The following is a 19,294-nucleotide window of genomic DNA, read 5'->3' as shown; positions in this document are numbered from 1 at the left end:
AAAAATAGGAAAATGCATCTCTTGGTGTTATTAGTGAAATTTTCTCAATATTTTCAATAAAACCCTAACCACAATTTTCTTAATAAAATATACATAATATTTTTAATGATTCATTTTTTACAGTGTGACTAGAAAATGCATGCAACTTTTGTGATAGACAAAGATATTAATATGGAGGATCTAAAAGAAAAAAAACAATTGATTTACAACCTAATAAATCATTATGATAGGTGGAAAAAATGCAAATGTAAGACATTTAATGAAGATTGCAAGGAGTAGTATACAAAAGAAAAGTATACGTTATATGAAACTTTGCAGAAATTAAGAAATCCAATTCCTAGTTTAAAATGGTATAGTGAATCCAATACAAAGCTGAAGTAACTTTAGGAGGTGAAAAGTATTCAGTAAAGAAAAAATAAGTTGTATTAAGTTAGAACTAAAACAGATAAGTTTTGGGAAGAATGTCTAGATGACAATCGTATGAGAGTGCTAAATGAAATACAATTGGAAATTACATATAATATGTAGTAAGATATTAAGAGAATTAAGCAATCAAGTTCGGAATCAGACTTGAAAAGCTGGAGAGATGAACTGGAGAGGCTGAACGTGTAGGAAATTGGAAATGTGAAAATAACTATGATGAAAAAACAAATACAAAGATGAATGTTTAAGGCTAAAATTTTCGATGAAATGAAATTAAGACTCAAAGATAGAGAGATAACGGATAAAAATACAGTAACTGATCAGATGATAATACAGTTTGGACTGTGTGGTGTGCTGGAAGATGTAAAATCAAGGGTCTGATAAAAGGCTCATAATTAGGGCGTTATAGTAAGAGTACAGTAAATGACACAGAATGGGTAAAATATGATCCTATACCTTTAGTCTTGATAAGATGAAGTAAAAACGATGAAGTAATAATTACCTGGGAGATTCCTAAAGAAATTCCAGAGTATTTTATAAGACAAAAGATCTGCCATAACAAGCTTATAAAATAACATGAGATTTTATTGGTAATTTGGCAGAGGATGAAGAATTGTTCAATTTGAGTAAGTTCTGGACTGTATAGTATTTTAAAGGAATGAGTCCAAGCATATATGCAGGATGGGCATGTTTGAATCAGACATTGGACAGTAATATTAGAAGGAATGATATCAATCGTTATAATTAAAGAAAAAACACATATGGGACACTGAAGTGAGTGGTAAATAATATTCGAATGAAATTAAATATAGTCACAATAGTGTTTTGATTATTCTTGAGTTGTCTGGTTTAGGAAGGATTTTCAGATTTTTTTTTTTTCCTGGAATATGTAAATTATTAAATAAATGTAAAATGGGGTGTGAATAAAGCCTATGACATTAACTTACGTTCGGTAAGACCTTCATCTAAAAGAGTAGATGTTGTGAGACTGTACAAAGCATTGTGTGTCTAATAACAGATGCAGAGAACTAGAGACTGGAGATACCAGCACATCTCAACATGATATACAGCAGACTGACCCTTACACGGCCTTTCAGAGGCCCGGAGGAACATGGCATGTACAACACACTGCTAGATACATACATACATACAGTACATATCAAAAAACACAATGTTATAAACTATAATGAGAAATCTCTGACATTTTGGTAACATGGTTGCAGAAAATAGTGATATAAATGTGAAATAAAAAGGCTATAATATTATTCAGTTTGACCTGATGTTGACCCTCAATATGAACATTTCTCAAACCTCGCTTTACTGAACATTTGTTGTAAACCAAAAAGGTTATTTATTATAGTAAATAAAACTCTCACAGCTCCTGAGATTATCTAAATGTGATGAAGTGCTTGAATGTTTCTAACATGAATGTTCTTCAGCATCATGAATGAATGAAGAATAAACACCAACCTCTTTGTTCTTCATGATCTTCAGTGTGTTTCATTCTGCAGGGTTCTGGATCACTCATGTTCTCACTGTCCTCTTTAATAAACTCAGTCTTTGCAGATTTCAGCTCTTCCTGATGCTCTGATGCTCGTCTTCACTTGTAGCTGATGGGAATTTACAGCATTTATTGGACAATTGCTGTGGGAGGAGCTTCCCTGATGATGTGACTGATGTGGGAGGAGCTTCACTGATGATGTGACTGATGTGGGAGGGGCTTCAATTTAAGTAAATTTGAGTGGGAGGAGCTGATCTGCCAAAATCTAAAATAAATCAGTTACTGAGTTTCAGATCAAATACCTGATGTCAAGTTTTAGTGTCTGTATCTAAGAAAATTTTTAATCAAATTGTTTTTTATAAACACAGAAAACCCATTAAATGCAAGTAAAGTGTCTATTTTACAGTTTTTCACAATTGCTAAGTTCTAAGAGAACCACATTCTCAATAGCCTAAACCAATTTGTTGAATAAATCACTCTTTCTGCAAGACCTTAAACAAGTTCAGACAGTTCGACGCTGTTTGCAGATATCCTGCACTCTTTTAGCAAACCTCTAAACACATTCTCACTCGCTAAAACACATTTGACACTGTGATGCATTTGTGTCGTAAACTGTAATGTTTCAAATAGCTTTTGTGAAAACAAAATGTAAAAATGTGGGTGAAATAATGTTTTATCATCATTCAATTTAGAGATATATTTATGTAAAAATGAAACAACATAGTTATTCTGACCTTTACTTTTATATATTGAAATAAATAAAAGATTAAGTGATCATACTATTTTTTTTAGATTTTAAATTATTAATAACTTCTTGCAGTAAAACCTAATGGTTTGAATGAAAGTATAAAGATTTAAATTTACAATGAATGAGTATTTTGGGGCTGCACTATGATCCTTAAATACAGTCTTTGAATATGTCATCAAATTATTATTCTCTTAAATATGCCTGAAAAGGTTTTTAGCAATATTTGTCTTTGACCCATGTACTGTTTTACACATTTAATCATTTATATCAATCTGTCTGTCTATTGTAAAGCAACTGATGCTAATTCACAATTCTTTATCTCTAATTTTAACAATTATTCTCTTTCTTCATTAAAATAACGGTAGATATCTAAAAGTGGTAAAAAAAAAAAAAAAAACCTGCAAGGAAAACCAATGAAAACATAAAGTCAGAAATAAATGTACATATTCACAATCATCAAATCCCCTCAGTCTGCTGACACCAATGAAATGAGCTTTAAGTGTCAATTTACAGGAGATCTGAAGACATCAACATAATAAATGAGGTGAAAACAGGAACTATTGTCATGAAATAAAGAGTGTTTTCAGCAGATCTGTTAATATTGATGAGCCTCAGACTATCAACACTCATTCAACAAGCCCTTCAGGATCATCAGCAGATCATCTCACTTTATTCTGAGTGTTTGCTGTTAGAAACACATTATTTGAATCAGGATACATGATAAAAGCCTGTTAAACTGCCCTATTGAAAGACAAAACTGTCATTTCTCACAATATAACCGGATAAAACCTCAATAATACAAAATCAAACTATTGACACTCATCTTCATCAACCACTGCAGATAAGTAACTGAATTGAAACATGGTTTGGTTTTATGATAACTCATTGTCATAAAGTAATCAGATCTTTAACATGTAACAGTTTTTATGTGCAGAAACTGACAATGATCAGTGGCAATTATGTTTCCAGTGGCAAACTGCATTCATATGTATCTGTGTTAACATTTATGTATAGATCAACATAGGGCAATATGTATAATTAATTAAATATATTTAAATCAGCTTTCAGCATCAACTGTAACAGTTACAATTATTTAGTCTGTTTGTCCAAAGTAAAGTAAAGTAAAGTGAAAACAGTATGATGCAATTTATTTGAACGTAAAGGGCTGTACACACCGGGACGAATATTGGCACGCGTTATTCGCCAGCATTTTTCAACACGTTTTTTGTGTTCACACCCAAGCGATTTTCGCTGACGATGAGCTGAGTGAACATGCAAATTCATTCCCTGACATTAGATGGTGCTTAATGTAAAGCCTAGGTACATGAAAGACAATTAAGTGAAATGAAACTCGCCATCAAGGCCCATTTGCTCTGCAATACCACTCCATAATAGTTCTCTTTTATCAAGATTTTTGTAGTCGCTGTCGCGTTTGTCATATAGTTCTTTATGTTCTAACACCATCAAGACCAGCAGCTCTACAATCATCTTGCCTTGCATCTTCCTCGTCTTATTTCTTCCTGGCAGTGTAGGCGTATTTATTGGCGTATATCTTCTTCACCGTTACGTATGTGTGCTCGGCAAGACCGTTTTGTGTTTGAGCGCCCCCAAGTTGTGTTTTATTGTAACTTCAGAAGCTCCAGACACGTGAGCAAAAGCGGCAATCTCATTGGTTGGATAGTTTTTGACACGGCGCGTCAAACCAAAAAAACAAACCCGAGGCGTTTTTTAAAAAATGGCGCTTTTACGCGTGGCATTTTTCGCATCGGTGTACACACTCACATTGGCGCCCTTTGTTTAGTCACGAGGCGTTAACAAAGATTATTAGGGAAGAGTATGTTTATTATATTGAGTGAACGTCTCAGGTTACGACTGTAACCCTAGTTCCCTGAGAAGGGAACGAGACAATGCGTCAATGACGCTTTGGGAACGCTTCTGCGTGATTGCGTCTGAAGCACTTGTATCAACTAGTCCAATGACGAGAGTGGGCATCACGGGCGGGTGACGTGACAACCAGGAAAGGATAAAGGACATCCGGTTTAGAACCACGCTAGCTTCGAAAAGGGCCGAAGCAAGTCGATCACAGGGATGTAGGAAGTATGGCAAAGTGACGCATCGTCTCGTTCCCTTCTCAGGGAACTAGGGTTGCAGTCGTAACCTGAGACGTTCCCTTTCGAAGGAACTCGCGATGCATCAATGACGCTTTGGGAACGAGAATGCCCAATACGCCATACGAAACAGAACCTGTCTGTGTGAATACTGCACAACTAAGACAAGAGCATTTGAGAACCTGAAGGTCCCTCCTGACTGGAATCTCCAAGGGAGAGCCGTCGAGGATAGACACCGGGTCCGAGAACCAGTAGGCTCGGCCAGTACGGTTCTACTAGTAGTATAATTATCCACCCCGGCGGACCTTCTCCAGAACTCCTGGGAGCAGAGTAATCGGGGAAAGATGTACAGACGTAGCCTCGGCCATGTCCATACCACAACGTCCAGCCCCAAGGGAGCTGGGTGTGTGAGGGAGAACCAAAGTGGACCGTGCGTCGTATCCTGAGACGCGAAGAGATCCACTTGTGCCTGACCATAAACCCCCCAAATGTGCTCCACCACCTCGGTGTGGAGCCTCCATTCCCCGGGCCTCAGCCCCTACCTCAACAGGATATCTGCTCCAACATATTTATGTAAGAGACCACCAATGTGTTGTCTGTATGGACAAGCACATTAAGGTCCCTCAGGTCTGGGAGGAATGTCTCAACGCATTGAAGACTGCCATCATCTCCAGGCAATTTATGTGCCAAAAAAGATGACTCCTCCACAGGCCCTGGGATGAGCGGCCTCCCATTACCGCTTCCCAGCCGGTGGGATAAACATCTGTCGAGATAGCAACTTGATGGCAAAGAGCTCCCAACACCGGAACCTGGGAAATGAACCAGTATTTCCTCCATATAACCAAGGCGCGGAGACACCGCTGCGTGATCTTGATCGTACTAAGTGGGTTTCCCCCTCGGGGAGAACCCTCTGGTTCTGAGCCACCACTGCAAGGGTCTCATGTACCGTAGGCCAAAGGGTATCACAATGGACCTGCTGCCATGAGGCCCAACAGTTTCTCGAACTGTTTCACAGTGCATGACTGCTCATGTGAGATAGGAACCAGTATTTCCTCCATATAACCAAGGCGCGGAGACACCGCCGCGTGATCTTGATCGTACGAAGTGGGTTTATACATCAGTGGGTGCCCTCTGATGTTATTGTAACAGCAACTTCGGTGACCTGAAGCATCCTGGCAGGAAACAACCAAACTTACTGTTTTTGAACCCCCCTAAGAGGGTGCGAGTTTGACACGGTGTCGTGGTGACACTGAGCCATGTGCTCGCTGGAGACCGCTGCGCCCCAAGGCACCAAGGGTGGCAGGCACCGTATACTGAGGTGTACACCGCTCCACCCCGGTCGGGGTTGCCCCCAGAGGTCTGACACCAGTGGCATCAGGACCTTGGCCAAAGCCTTTTTTACAGAAAAACAGTCCTCAGATCCATCTTCTGCTTTAAAGGCTTCTGTTGAGAATGCCATTCTGGTCCCCAATCTTTCTGAGGAGGAGCACAGGAAATGACACTCTGCCTGTACAAGGAGTTTGTTAATGGCTAGTGCTGCTCCGCCCAGCAGCCCCATTTACGAAGTTATAAACACCAAACTCATTATACACAGGAGATTGAGATGGAGAATCTTCAATTCCCTTAACTCGACGCTCAGCACATAATTTTACCATTGTCTGGATGAAATGCTGAACTTATACATGAATCTAACTAATGAAAGTCAGATAAGCTCATTTAAATGCAGCCCACTTATGTAATTCCTCAGAATCAAACAGCAAAGGATCAAACAGACAAGTTAATATAGTCTGTGGCTGAATATATATTTATATATAAGCTTATATATAAAAATAGTTTCAACATACAATAAAATAATCCTAAATTCGTAGCTTGCAATACACTATGTATCTCTTTAATCAATGCATTGCATTTGTATAACCACTGGATTTTTATTACAGTCTTTAAATAAGCAGTAGCATGGGGAAACTCTTGATAGTGAACACACGTCGGTAATGTTCATGAATTAACGTAGCCAGTCCACTATTATTGTTATTGCAGACCCCGTAATCTACGCGCTGCCTCAGCACACGCGAGATCGAGTAACAGAATCTTTATTGCAGACCCGTAATCTACGCGCTGCCTCAGCAAACGCGAGATCCGAGCCAAATAATCTTTATTGACTTTCTTCCCTCGAGAAGAAAGCCATCGGGAGCAGAGCTAAACTCTCGATAGGGCAAATGTTACACGTCGGGAATTTATGAATGAACACTGTCAGTCCCCTTATTTTACTAGAGCTGACCGTGCATGCTCCACTCCCAAACAAACAACACATGAATCGCGTGTGTCCCCACTCGTAATGAAGCGAGGGCAGGGAGGAACACACAATCCAAAGCTGTTTGCTCCCCATACTCCTGTCTAGATATATATTATATGCTTGTGGTTGTGGACATGCATCGATGCTCAGCACTCTACCTCCTCAGAGATAGACTGCTGAGACACCGGGCTCTCTAACCAGGACGGAAGAAGCCGCGCCACGGGATTCCATCCCAGAGAGAGAACGCTGGATCCCCCAGATAAAAAGCAGAGAAAAGGTGGAGCCTGTCTCTAACCTCTCAGCAAGATCCGTTTGCGAACCCACAAGACCAACTTCCGTGCTGCCTCTGCAACACGGGGTCGGTACTGCGAGGAACCTGAACACCCTGAACACCCTCCTCAAAGAGTGACAAGTGACGGAGCGAGTACGATAGTAACTCGCAATGCTCGTAGTCAGCACCCTTGAGCGCTGACAGAACATGCTCCGTTCCAAACAAACAACACATACATCGTGTGTATCTCCACCCGTAAAGACAGAGGGCAGGGAGGAACACACAATCTAAGGTTTTTTTGTTCGCCATAATATCTATGCTTGTGACAGACAACAATAACACAGACAGTATAACACAGAGCGCTTGCTGAGGCACAGAAGCTAGCGCGGTTTTAAACCGGATGTCCTTTATCCTTTCCTGGTCGTCATGTCACCCGCCCGTGACGCCCACTCTCGCCACTGGACTAGTTGATACAAGTGCTTCAGACGCAATCACGCAGAAGCGTTCCCAAAGCGTCATTGACGCATCGCGAGTCCCCTTGAAAGGGAACTAGACATGAATGCTCTTCACATTACAGCCCTTAAATCCGTGTTTGTAGACAAATGTGGGCACAGAAGTATCAGGTGTGATCCACACTTTTTTTTAAAATAAAGGTTATATCACTATCTTCGATAAAATAAAAATGATAAATTTATGGTGTTTTTTTTTTTGGGGGGGGGGGGATTTTTTAATTTATTAACCTATAAAAGTACCACATTTTTCTTTGTAAAGTATGCTTATTTTGATATTATATTTAATATTTCTTTAACTTCAGTATATAAACAAAAAATCATTCCAGTAAATTCAGATAGCTAAAACCTAAAAATGTGGTGACTTTGGTGACATCTGGTGTCTTATGTTGGTATAATATCAATAGCCACTAGATGGCTGTAGCACTCAATGGCTGCATATAGGCTGAACTCTATAAAACACTGTTATACCTAATTTAACCTCGTAAGTTTTTTACTTTATCACAAGTTAAAATTGTAATTTAAAAAAATAAAAAAAATAATCTGTGTTAGGTGAGAATATACAAAGATGCCAAAATATGCTTAGACAAATATGACCATGCTATAAGGAAAAGACAAAGTAGTAGATAATTTACCATTTATTTCAAACAAAAAACATCAAATTTCAATAACTCAAAAAACTAATTGGTACCAAACAGGTAAGAATAAACATAACAATAACTCAAAAAAAGTAAGTGTTAGGTAAGAATAAACAGGTAAGAACAAACAATAATCATAGTTATAATGTTTACATGCACTTGTGCGCGCGCGTGTGTGTGCGCGTGTGCACTGGTGGTTGATTGGAACATTAAAAAAAAGGTCAGTCATTAGCTCATTCAATTCTTTGTTTTTGTATGTGAGTGACTTTTTATTTGAAAGAAAAACAGCTATAGGCTCATTGAATGCTTTGTTTGTGTGTGTGTCTGTGCATTTGTGTGTGAGTTTGCCACATTGAGAATATTGTACAGGATCACCCCTTCATTTGTGTGTATGTATGATATGCATTGTGATTTTTTATTTGACAAAAAAAAAAAAAAAAACTCTGAATTACAATTTTTCCGATTCATTCCTATGGGTGCCCATTTTTGTCCACGAAGGCGAGATTAAGGAGGTTTTTTTTCACCCACTTAACATTGTAGAATCGAGTCAATTTTTGTGTTTATGTTCAGGTGGCAAACTTAGGAAATGTGTATATATATAGTACTGTGCAAAAGTCTTAGGCATGTTAATACCACCAAAGGTTTTAAGTCAGTTATTTATATCTTTTGCTGTAGTGTGTCAGTAGGAAATATCAGTTTACATTTCCAAACATTCTTTTTGCCATTAATTGTAATAATCCAGTGAGATTTCTGTATGCACAAAGAGTCTGACAACAGCCAGGATGATCTGATCTCACCATCAACCACACGTGTGCGGTTTCTCTCCAGTGTGGATCATCTCATGTCTTTTCAGAGATGATGAGTGACTGAATCTCTTGTCACAGTGTGAACACTTGTAAGGTTTCTCTCCAGTGTGGATCCTCTCATGTCTTTTCAGAGATGATGAGTGACTGAATCTCTTGTCACAGTGTGAACACTTGTAAGGTTTCTCTCCTGTGTGAATAATCTCGTGTCGTTTTAAACAGTTCGCTGTAGTAAAAGTCTTCTCACACTCAAAGCACATGTACTCTCTCACACCAGTGTGGATTTTCTGATGTGCATGTAAATATAGCAGCACTGAAAAACTCTTTCCACACACAGAACATGAATGCGGCTTCTCCTTCATATGAACTCTCAGGTGTTTCTTCAGGTCTGATGCCCTAAGAAATGTTTTGCCACATTGATCACATGAGAACGGCTTCTCTCCAGTGTGGATCCTCTCATGTGTTTTCAGATCTGCTGATCGACTGAATCTCTTGTCACAGTGTGAACACTTGTAAGGTTTATCTCCTGTGTGGATCCTCATGTGTTCGCTGAGATTTGTTTTTAGTGTGAATCTCTTCCCGCACTGATCACACGTGTGTGGCTTCTCTCCAGTGTGGATCCTCTCATGCGTTTTCAGATTTGATGACAGACTGAATCTCTTGTCACAGTGTGAACACTTGTAAGGTTTTTCTCCAGTGTGGATCCTCTCATGTTTTTTCAGATTTGTTGACTGACTGAATCTCTTGTCACAGTGTGAACACTTGTAAGGTTTTTCTCCAGTGTGGTTCCTTTGGTGCAGTTTTAAACTGCTGGCTGAAGTAAAAGTCTTCTCACACTCGAAGCACATATAAGCTCTTACACCATGAATTTTCTCATGTGCATGTAAATATGGCAGCCGTGAAAAACTCTTTCCACACACAGAACATGAATGTGGCTTCTCCTTCGTATGAACTGTCAGGTGTTTCTTCAGGTGTGATGCACAGATAAACGTTTTGCCGCATTGATCACATGCGTACGGCTTCTCTCCAGTGTGAACTCTCATGTGAACATCAAGATTTTGTTTAAATGGGAAACTGTTTCCACACTGAACACACATATGTGGCTTTTCTCCAGTGTGGATTCTCATGTGACTATTAAGGGATCCTGATTGACTGAAACACTTCCCACACTGATCACATGTGTATGGTTTCTCTCCAGTGTGGATCCTCTTGTGTTCATTAAGATTTGTTTTGGTTGTGAAACTCTTTCCACACTGAACACACTTATGTGGCTTTTCTCCCGTGTGGATTCTCATATGAACATCAAGACCATCTTTGCGTGTGTAACTCTTTCCACACTGAGTGCAGGTGAAAGATTTCTTGACTCTTCTTTTCTTTAAAAATGTCTTTTTAGTCTTTGAGCGACTCAAAGGTTTTTCTCCAAGTTTGACATGATGTTCCTCCTCCACTTCACTCAGTTCTTCACTCTCCTCGCTCTCTTCCATCGGGTCTGACATGAAAGGGAAAAACAAGTTAATTGCATTTTCAGTTCATCAAAATAATTCAAAAAGAGATAAAAAAAAAAAACAACTTAACTTCCGGTAGACTTCCGAAAGAATCAAAAACAACCGAGGCTGCATTATCTTTCTTATGCGTTATCATCTTACATTTCAATTGTGCAACATTATCTTAATGAGGTCATCGTCAGCAATGCCGGTGTAAATCAGTAATGAGATCTAAATGAAGAGCTGCTCAAACCTACTGCCATGACATTTTTAATGGTCTATGTTTTATTGTTGCAGAATGTTAATTATAATCTCCCATCTCTTTCTACAATAGGATAGAGTGGGGGAAAACGTCCCCCTTAAAGGGATGGTTTGGAGTAAAATCAACCTAGGGTCCTTTGCTCCATGACCTTGAGCCAAACGCCCCCCAGAAGCCTTTTTCCCCTTGGTTGAACGTTATTAAAGGACACCTATTATGCAAAATTCACTTTTACATGGTGTTTGAACATAAATGTGTGTTGGCAGTGTGTGAGCAAAACCACTAGCCTGACGTCGTCATACTCAGATTCTAGTCAGAATGTGAGTCTGATACTGGTCCATTGAGGTTTGATTATGGGGCGTGTTTTAACCGAACCAGGAAAGAAAATGCCTCTGCACTCAATTGGATAGATCTACAACCAATCAGAGCAACGTAGTAATTTTTTATTCATGTTTCCGATCGACAAATGCCTTGATCGCGGTTCTCTGTTCCTCTTTTAAAATGAATGCGCTGTCAATAACAGACGCGATGGCGGAATCTACACATGATACTATACTATACCCTATATGATATGATATATGATACTATACTATATGACACTATACCCTGAGTAACAAAACACCTCAATCACTTATAGGAGACATACTCTCCGGCTTTGAAACAGCGTTAAACCGTGTACAGCTCACTCAGGGCGGGTCTATGCTAAAACTGCAGTGTCCGTCAAAAGTCGTGGGAGGAGCTTGTGCAAATCTATGTCACCTTGCCCTGAATCTGAGAACGGCTTGTTCTGAGACATTGCTTATGATTTATGGGAATTTTAAAAATAAAGCACTGGGTGGATTTCTATCAATATAGGGTGGTTGTGTACACACACTGCCAACACACATTTATGTTCAAACACCATGTAAAGGTGAATTTTGCATAATAGGTGCCCTTTAACAATTATGCAGCATTGCCATAAATTTGGCACCAGCTTTTAGATTGATATTTACTTAATTTTACTAAAAACTTTGTAATTATTAGTGGGCGGTCACACAGCGTTTCATTCCATTGATTTCTGGTGCCAGGAAAGTTTGACCTGCAAATTCTTATCAAGTTAAAGGGATACTTCACCTCTGGAAAGATGAATGTGTATTTAAAATAGGTCATTTATGTAGAAGAAATGTAAAAAATAAAGTATAAAGTCGGCAACACCTAAATCAGACAAGAGATTTATGTATTTTTTGTCTGGAAAAAATCCTCCGATGACACAAAAATCGTCATTTTGTGTCATCGGAGGATTTTTTCCAGACAAAAAATACATAAATCTCTTGTCTCAGGGGGATATGAGGGTAGAAAGCATGGTAATTCGAAAATACTACAGGTTTTCTACTAATACAAAGCTTAATGCTAAATCCTGAAGTATCCCTTTAAGAAGTGTGACAAATAGAAGTTAATTCACATATAGGGTGTAGAATATTTACCATAATATCATAACTGTTGTTTTAACGATGTGTGAGCAGACATTATCGAGGACGTCACTCAATTTGCCAAAAAACAAACAAAAATACATCTTGGGAGTCCAGATTTCGTTTTTTGGGGTCTACAAAAATAAGTTTGATTGCTTGTTTGCTCAAAAAACACATATTTTACAACCCGTTCTCATACCCAAGGCGTCACTTTCAACCATGCTTCAATATCTGACGCTCAAAGCACCCTTTAGCGTCCATATGAGACGCATAACCCTACCACAGACCTAAACCTACCCAACCGAAGCGTCACATATTGACGCTAAAGGGTGCTTTGAGCGTCAGATATTGACGCTTCCGAAAGCGTCAGTTACATGACGCCTAAACCTACCCATAACCGAAGCGTCACATATGGACGCTAAAGGGTGCTTTGAGCGTCAGATATTGAAGCATGGTTGAAAGTGACAAAAAGTGACGCCTTAGGTATGAGAATGTGTTGTATTTTACATTCTTGCAGCTCCTCTTCTCCCCAAACTGTCTGTAATGAACAGTTTATTCTGTATTCGATGAAGCCCCTCTTTCTGAAAAATGAAATGTGCTGTGATTGGTCAGCTGGCCCACTGTGTTGTGATTAGCACCACTTATAGCATGTTCGGGAAATGTCCTACCCCTGCGATATTTGTCTAAATTTGCTCTAATCAATCACAAAATCACAGATAATTTAATGTAATTTCAATAAAGTCTTACAAAAGCTCCAGTAAACACTACATCAATACTGTAAAGTTAGTTAGGCTAGCAGAGGCAAAGCTTTGCTTACAGCATAACAACTACATAAAACTTATAACTGGAACAGTTAATAGAAAACACAACACCAAATAATAAGACATACTTACAAGTTGTGTTCGATAAATAACAGATTGTCATGACAAAGTGGGAACTTCTCTATTTCGGGAGAAGTTTTTGTGTGTAGTCTGCATTTTACTCTCATCCTTCATGAAATGTGCAGCGCACAGACAAACGTTGAGGTTATAAAAGGAAAAGAATAGCGACAACACTCTTAATTGTCTCTAGCGCAGCTCAACCATGCCTTGTCCTCTTTTTTCGTATTCCGTGGGCAGAGATTATTTGCATGAGTAACATTATGACTTAAAAAAAAACGTGTTGCAGTCCAAATGAACAGTTTGTTGTAGTTCTCTGAATTCTGTTAAATAAAATCTCCCTTTGGATTGGCAAAAGCATAACAGCACCCTCAGTTTTTACAGAAAATGTCTTGTTGGTCATAATCATCAACCCTGTTACCAAAGTTATTGTGAGAAGAATCTATGTATAATTTCTCTAATTTATGAGAAATACAACTTCATCAGTAATTATCAATGAGATTTTATTTTATTTTTATTAATTTATGTTTAATTTGCAACACTGTCAGCCATTCTTCCAGATAATTCCAATTAATTTACTTGATATAATTTGTTGTTTACAGTTCATTACACTTACATACATACATACAGATCAAAAAACACAATGTTATAAACTATAATGAGAAATCTCTGACATTTTGGTAACATGGTTGCAGAAAATAGTGATATAAATGTGAAATAAAAAGGCTATAATATTATTCAGTTTGACCTGATGTTGACACTCAATATGAACATTTCTCAAACCTCGCTTTACTGACCATTTGTTGAAAACAAAAAAGTTTCTTTATTATAGTAAATAAAACTCTCACAGCTCCTGAGATTATCTAAATGTGATGAAGTGCTTGAAAGTTTCTAACATGAATGTTCTTCAGCATCATGAATGAATGAAGAATAAACACCAACCTCTTTGTTCTTCAGGATCTTCAGTGTGTTTCATTCTGCAGGGTTCTGGATCACTCATGTTCTCACTGTCCTCTTTAATAAACTCAGTCTTTGCAGATTTCAGCTCTTCCTGATGCTCTGATGCTCGTCTTCACTTGTAGCTGATGGGAATTTACAGCATTTATTGGAGAATTGCTGTGGGAGGAGCTTCACTGATGATGTGACTGATGTGGGAGGAGCTTCACAGATGATGTGATATACATGGGAGGGGCTTCAATTATGGTAAATTTTAGTGGGAGGAGCTGATCTGCCAAAATCTAAAATAAATCAGTTACTGAGTTTGTTTTAATTAGATCAAATACCTGATGTCAAGTTTTAGTGTCTGTATCTAATACACTTTTTAAATCAAATAGGTTTTTTATAAACACAGAAAACCCATTAAATGCAAGTAAAGTGTCTATTTTACAGTTTTTCACAATTGCTAAGTTCTAAGAGAACCACATTCTCAATAGCCTAAACCAATTTGTTGAATAAATCACTCTTTCTGCAAAACCTTAAACAAGTTCAGACAGTTCGACGCTGTTTGCAAATATCCTGCACTCTTTTAGCAAACCTCTAAACACATTCTCACTCGCTAAAACACATTTGACACTGTGATGCATTTGTGTCGTAAACTGTAATGTTTCAAATAGCTTTTGTGAAAACAAAATGACAACATGTGGGAGAAATAATGTTTTATCATCATTCAATTTAGAGATATATTTATGTAAAAATGAAAAAAAAAAAAATGAAACAACATAGTTATTCTGACCTTTACTTTTATATATTGAAATATATAAAAGATTAAGTGATCATACTCTTTTTTTTAGATTTTAAATTATTAAAAACTTCTTGCAGTAAAACCTAATGGTTTGAATGAAAGTATAAAGATTTAAATGTACAATGAATGAGTATTTTGGGGCTGCACTATGATCCTTAAATACAGCCTTTAAAATAGTCTTTAAATATGTAATCAAATAATTATTCTCCTAAATATGCCTGAAAAGGTTTTTAGCAATATTTGTCTTTGACCCATGTAGCCTACTGTTTGACACATTTAAACATTTATATCAATCTGTCTGTCTATTGTAAAGCAACTGATGCTAATTCACAATTAAAATAACAGCAGATATCCAGAAAAGTGGTAAAAACTGTGAGAACAACCTATGAAAACATAAAGACAGAAATAAATGTACATATTCACAATCATCAAATCCCCTCAGTCTGCTGACACCAATGAAATGAGCTTTAAGTGTCAATTTACAGGAGATCTGAAGACATCAGCATAATAAATGAGGTGAAAACAGGAACTATTGTCATGAAATAAAGAGTGTTTTCAGCAGATCTGTTAATATTGATGAGCCTCAGACTATCAACACTCATTCAACAAGCCATTCAGGATCATCAGCAAATCATCTCACTTTATTCTGAGTGTTTGCTGTTAGAAACACATTATTTGAGTCAGGATACATGATAAAAGCCCATAAAACTGCTCCATTGAAAGACAATACTGTCATTTTTCACAATATAACCGGATAAAACCTCAATAATACAAAATAAAAACTTTTAAAAAAAGTTAATTAAGTAACAGAATTGCTGAAATGACACTGCTCTGCCTAGCCACAAAGACTGTTTAAGAAAAGAGCAGTGAGCTTCCAAATCCCACTCTTTTCGTACGACACTGAGTGTCAATTGCAGAGGGCAAACATTGAGTTTGCAAACAGCCAAACTACACTTACAGTTGGCACCAAAATGCTTTCAGACATTTTAGAAAAGCTACTGTAGCTGAGGCAATTTACAGCTACAAAGCCGGTTCCGACTGCAAAGATGTTGCAGATGCATTGATTAGAAAACACCCTTCCTTAACTCAACAAGGGCCCTTTGGGGAGGGTTGTGACTGGTAACAAAGAATCAGGGTTAAGATAGCAAACTACCGCACTCTACTTAAGGCACATGGTACAGCAGCTGAGCTCTTCCTGAATTCTTTTAAACCCAAATCTCGGGAGGACTCCTACCCTGCAAAGAATTTGAAGAGGCCTAGAAGAGAAGAGTTGAACTATTTCCCACCCTTACCAAATGGTGAGACACCAGAAAAGCCTGGAACTGGAAAGAGTTTCTCTTTTGTCTGAACTTCAGATAATAAATAACAGGCAAACTGTTAAAGAGAAGATGGCCCAGACGTTAGGGTACCGGAGGCAAGAAATAGTGCATGAGCAGGCGAGAAGAGTTGTACGTTAACTTTTTTGCACGTAGCACTGGTGCTACAGAGGTTAAAAGATTTGTAGCACCAGTAGCCTGAAAGTTGTCAACACAGACTGATTTCTTCTGTAGCATGTGCGACAAATATGTTGCACTGTACAGCCCTGTATGATACCAATTATGACATTAAAACCCTGACAACTCAATTGTTTGTGCTGAAAACTAACTCCGTCTAACCACAATGAGTGAGATTTGGCCTGCTCAATCTCATTCTAATTTTAAAAGACTGAAAAAGTCAGGTGGACTCCCAGTATAAGCTAGAGTGCAATTGTATTAAAGGAGAATGTGAAATGGACCAAAAGTATATTGACCGGTGTGAAATGGACTAAAAGTATATTGCAAACATACTTCCCCTACTGGAGAAGTCAAGGTACTGTGCTTTAATAAAAACAGTCTTTTTACAGTTTTTCTCGATTGCTGAAACACTATAACCAGGCTTTTGAACTAAAATTTCAAAACCATAATGCCATTTATCAAAAGCCCACCCATTAAGAGGAGTTGGATGAGGTTTGTTAAATTTTAAACTGATTTAGTAAGTTTTGTTTTGTAATTGTTCAATAAAACCATTTTTTATGTGGTTTTTGTATGGACTTGGAGTCATTTTTACTCAAAACTAATGGCTGGGATAGATTCAGCACCCCTAAAAACACCTAGTTAGACATCTCAAAAGGTAATATTGAAATAAAAAAAGTAATTATTTTTTTCCAGGCCGTCTGGGCACCCCGACTTTGATAGCCTCTCCAGGCGTTTCCCCGAGGATTTGGCCGTGGATAAATTGGGAGGTGCTGCTACTAGACACCTATAGGAACACATGGTAAAAAAAGCGATTGGTAAGACATTTTTTTGCAGATATCAACAGTGTTTGTTTTGTATTATTTATGTATTATCCATGTCATATTGTGAAAAATAACAGTATTGTCTTTCAATAGAGTTGTTTTACAGACTTTTATTATGTATCCTGACTCAAAGTGTTTCTAACAGCAAACACTCAGAATAAAGTGAGATGATCTGCTGATGATCCTGAATGGCTTGTTGAATGAGTGTTGATAGTCTGAGGCTCATCAATATTAACAGATCTGCTGAAAACACTCTTTATTTCATGACAATAGTTCCTGTTCTCACCTCATTTATTATGCTGATGTCTTCAGATCTCCTGTAAATTGACACTTAAAGCTCATTTCATTGGTGTCAGCTGACTGAGGGGATTTGTTGGAGACAAATCTGTAGATTTACCTTTGTTTATGCTTATAACTGTTTTTCTTACCATTGTTTATACATGGACGATTTTACACTATTTATATTCTGTTGTCCATGAGTATAAAAACAAACTGATATATTTTTGATTTTGCTAGAACAGCTCACACACTGTAATTCATCATCAGTGAAGCTCCTCCCATATCAGTCACATCATCAGTGAAGCTCCTCCCCCTGCAGTCACATCATCAGTGAAGCTCCTCCCATTGCAGTCACATCATCAGTGAAGCTCCTCCCACAGCAATTCCCAAATAAATGCTGTATATTCCCATCAGCTACAAGTGAAGACGAGCATCAGAGCATCAGGAAGAGCTGAAATCTGCAAAGACTGAGTTTATTAAAGAGGACAGTGAGAACATGAGTGATCCAGAACCCTGCAGAATGAAACACACTGAAGATCCTGAAGAACAAAGAGGTTGGTGTTTATTCTTCATTCATTCATGATGCTGAAGAACATTCATGTTAGAAACATTCAAGCACATTTAGATAAGCAGTTCAACTATGAAATGGGTACAGGGAACATTTCAACAAATGTTCAGTAGAGGGAGGTTTGAGAAACTTTAATATTGATTGTCAACATCAAACCAAGTATAATTTAATGTTATAATTTAATATTTAATTTAATATAATTCAGTAATTTCTTGTAAATATTGTCGAGATTATTCTTTTTTTTTTTTTTTTTTTTAAATACTATGACAAATTCTATTTACAACTTCAGGGGACTGCAATGGGGTCCTCATTTGCACCCTCATATGCCTGTTTGGTGATGGGTCTATGGGAAGAAAAAAATACAGAATACTGAAAATAACCCGTTCCATTCCAAAATATCACTCTGGCGCAGATACATAGACGATGTTCTTTTAATATGGAAGGGCACACCTAATGAGTTAAATCATTTTTTGACTCATGTACATTCCACTACAGATTATTTGTCTTTTACTATTGAATTTAACAAGCAGTCCATTGATTTCTTAGACCTTACCATTTCTAAGGATGCAAATAATATCCTACAATCTCTCTGCAAACCTCTCAGCAGGAACACCCTGTTAAGAGCTGACAGTAATCACTCGCTTCATCTGGTTTGCAATATACCAGTGGGCCAGTTCCTGCGAGGCAGAAGAAATTGTAGTACCACAAGTGAATTTATGTCTAAAGCCCTATTCGGACAACACAGTCTCACCCCCAAACGTCACATACTGACGCGTCTTGACCATATGGCAACATACGACGAAAAGGGTACCCCTAAAACGTCCATATGTGACGATTCGGGTTATGGGTAGGTTTAGGTATGCGTTAGGGTACCGCTAAGAGGCGCTGCTGGTGCGCTTATGTCTTCGTCTCATATGGACGTTTTAGGGGTACCCTTTTCGTCGTATGTTGCCCTATGGTCAAGACGCGTCAGTATGTGACGTTTTGGGGTGAGACCGGGCTGATTCGGACGGGACTAGTTTCACAGGG

The 19,294-nt window shown here is 38.0% G+C and overlaps 1 protein-coding gene across 1 annotated transcript in view; it reads left to right on the top strand.

Moving 5' to 3' along the window:
- Window positions 1–19,294, top strand: part of LOC307162199 (uncharacterized protein) — a 390,774-nt gene that overhangs the window by 353,388 nt on the left and 18,092 nt on the right. The gene's annotated exons all lie outside the window — the stretch shown is intronic.

The sequence above is a fragment of the Squalius cephalus genome (assembly GCF_949319135.1).
Source record: "Squalius cephalus genome assembly, chromosome: 1".
Taxonomy (NCBI): domain Eukaryota; kingdom Metazoa; phylum Chordata; class Actinopteri; order Cypriniformes; family Leuciscidae; genus Squalius; species Squalius cephalus.
This window is presented reverse-complemented; position numbering and strand designations above follow the sequence as displayed.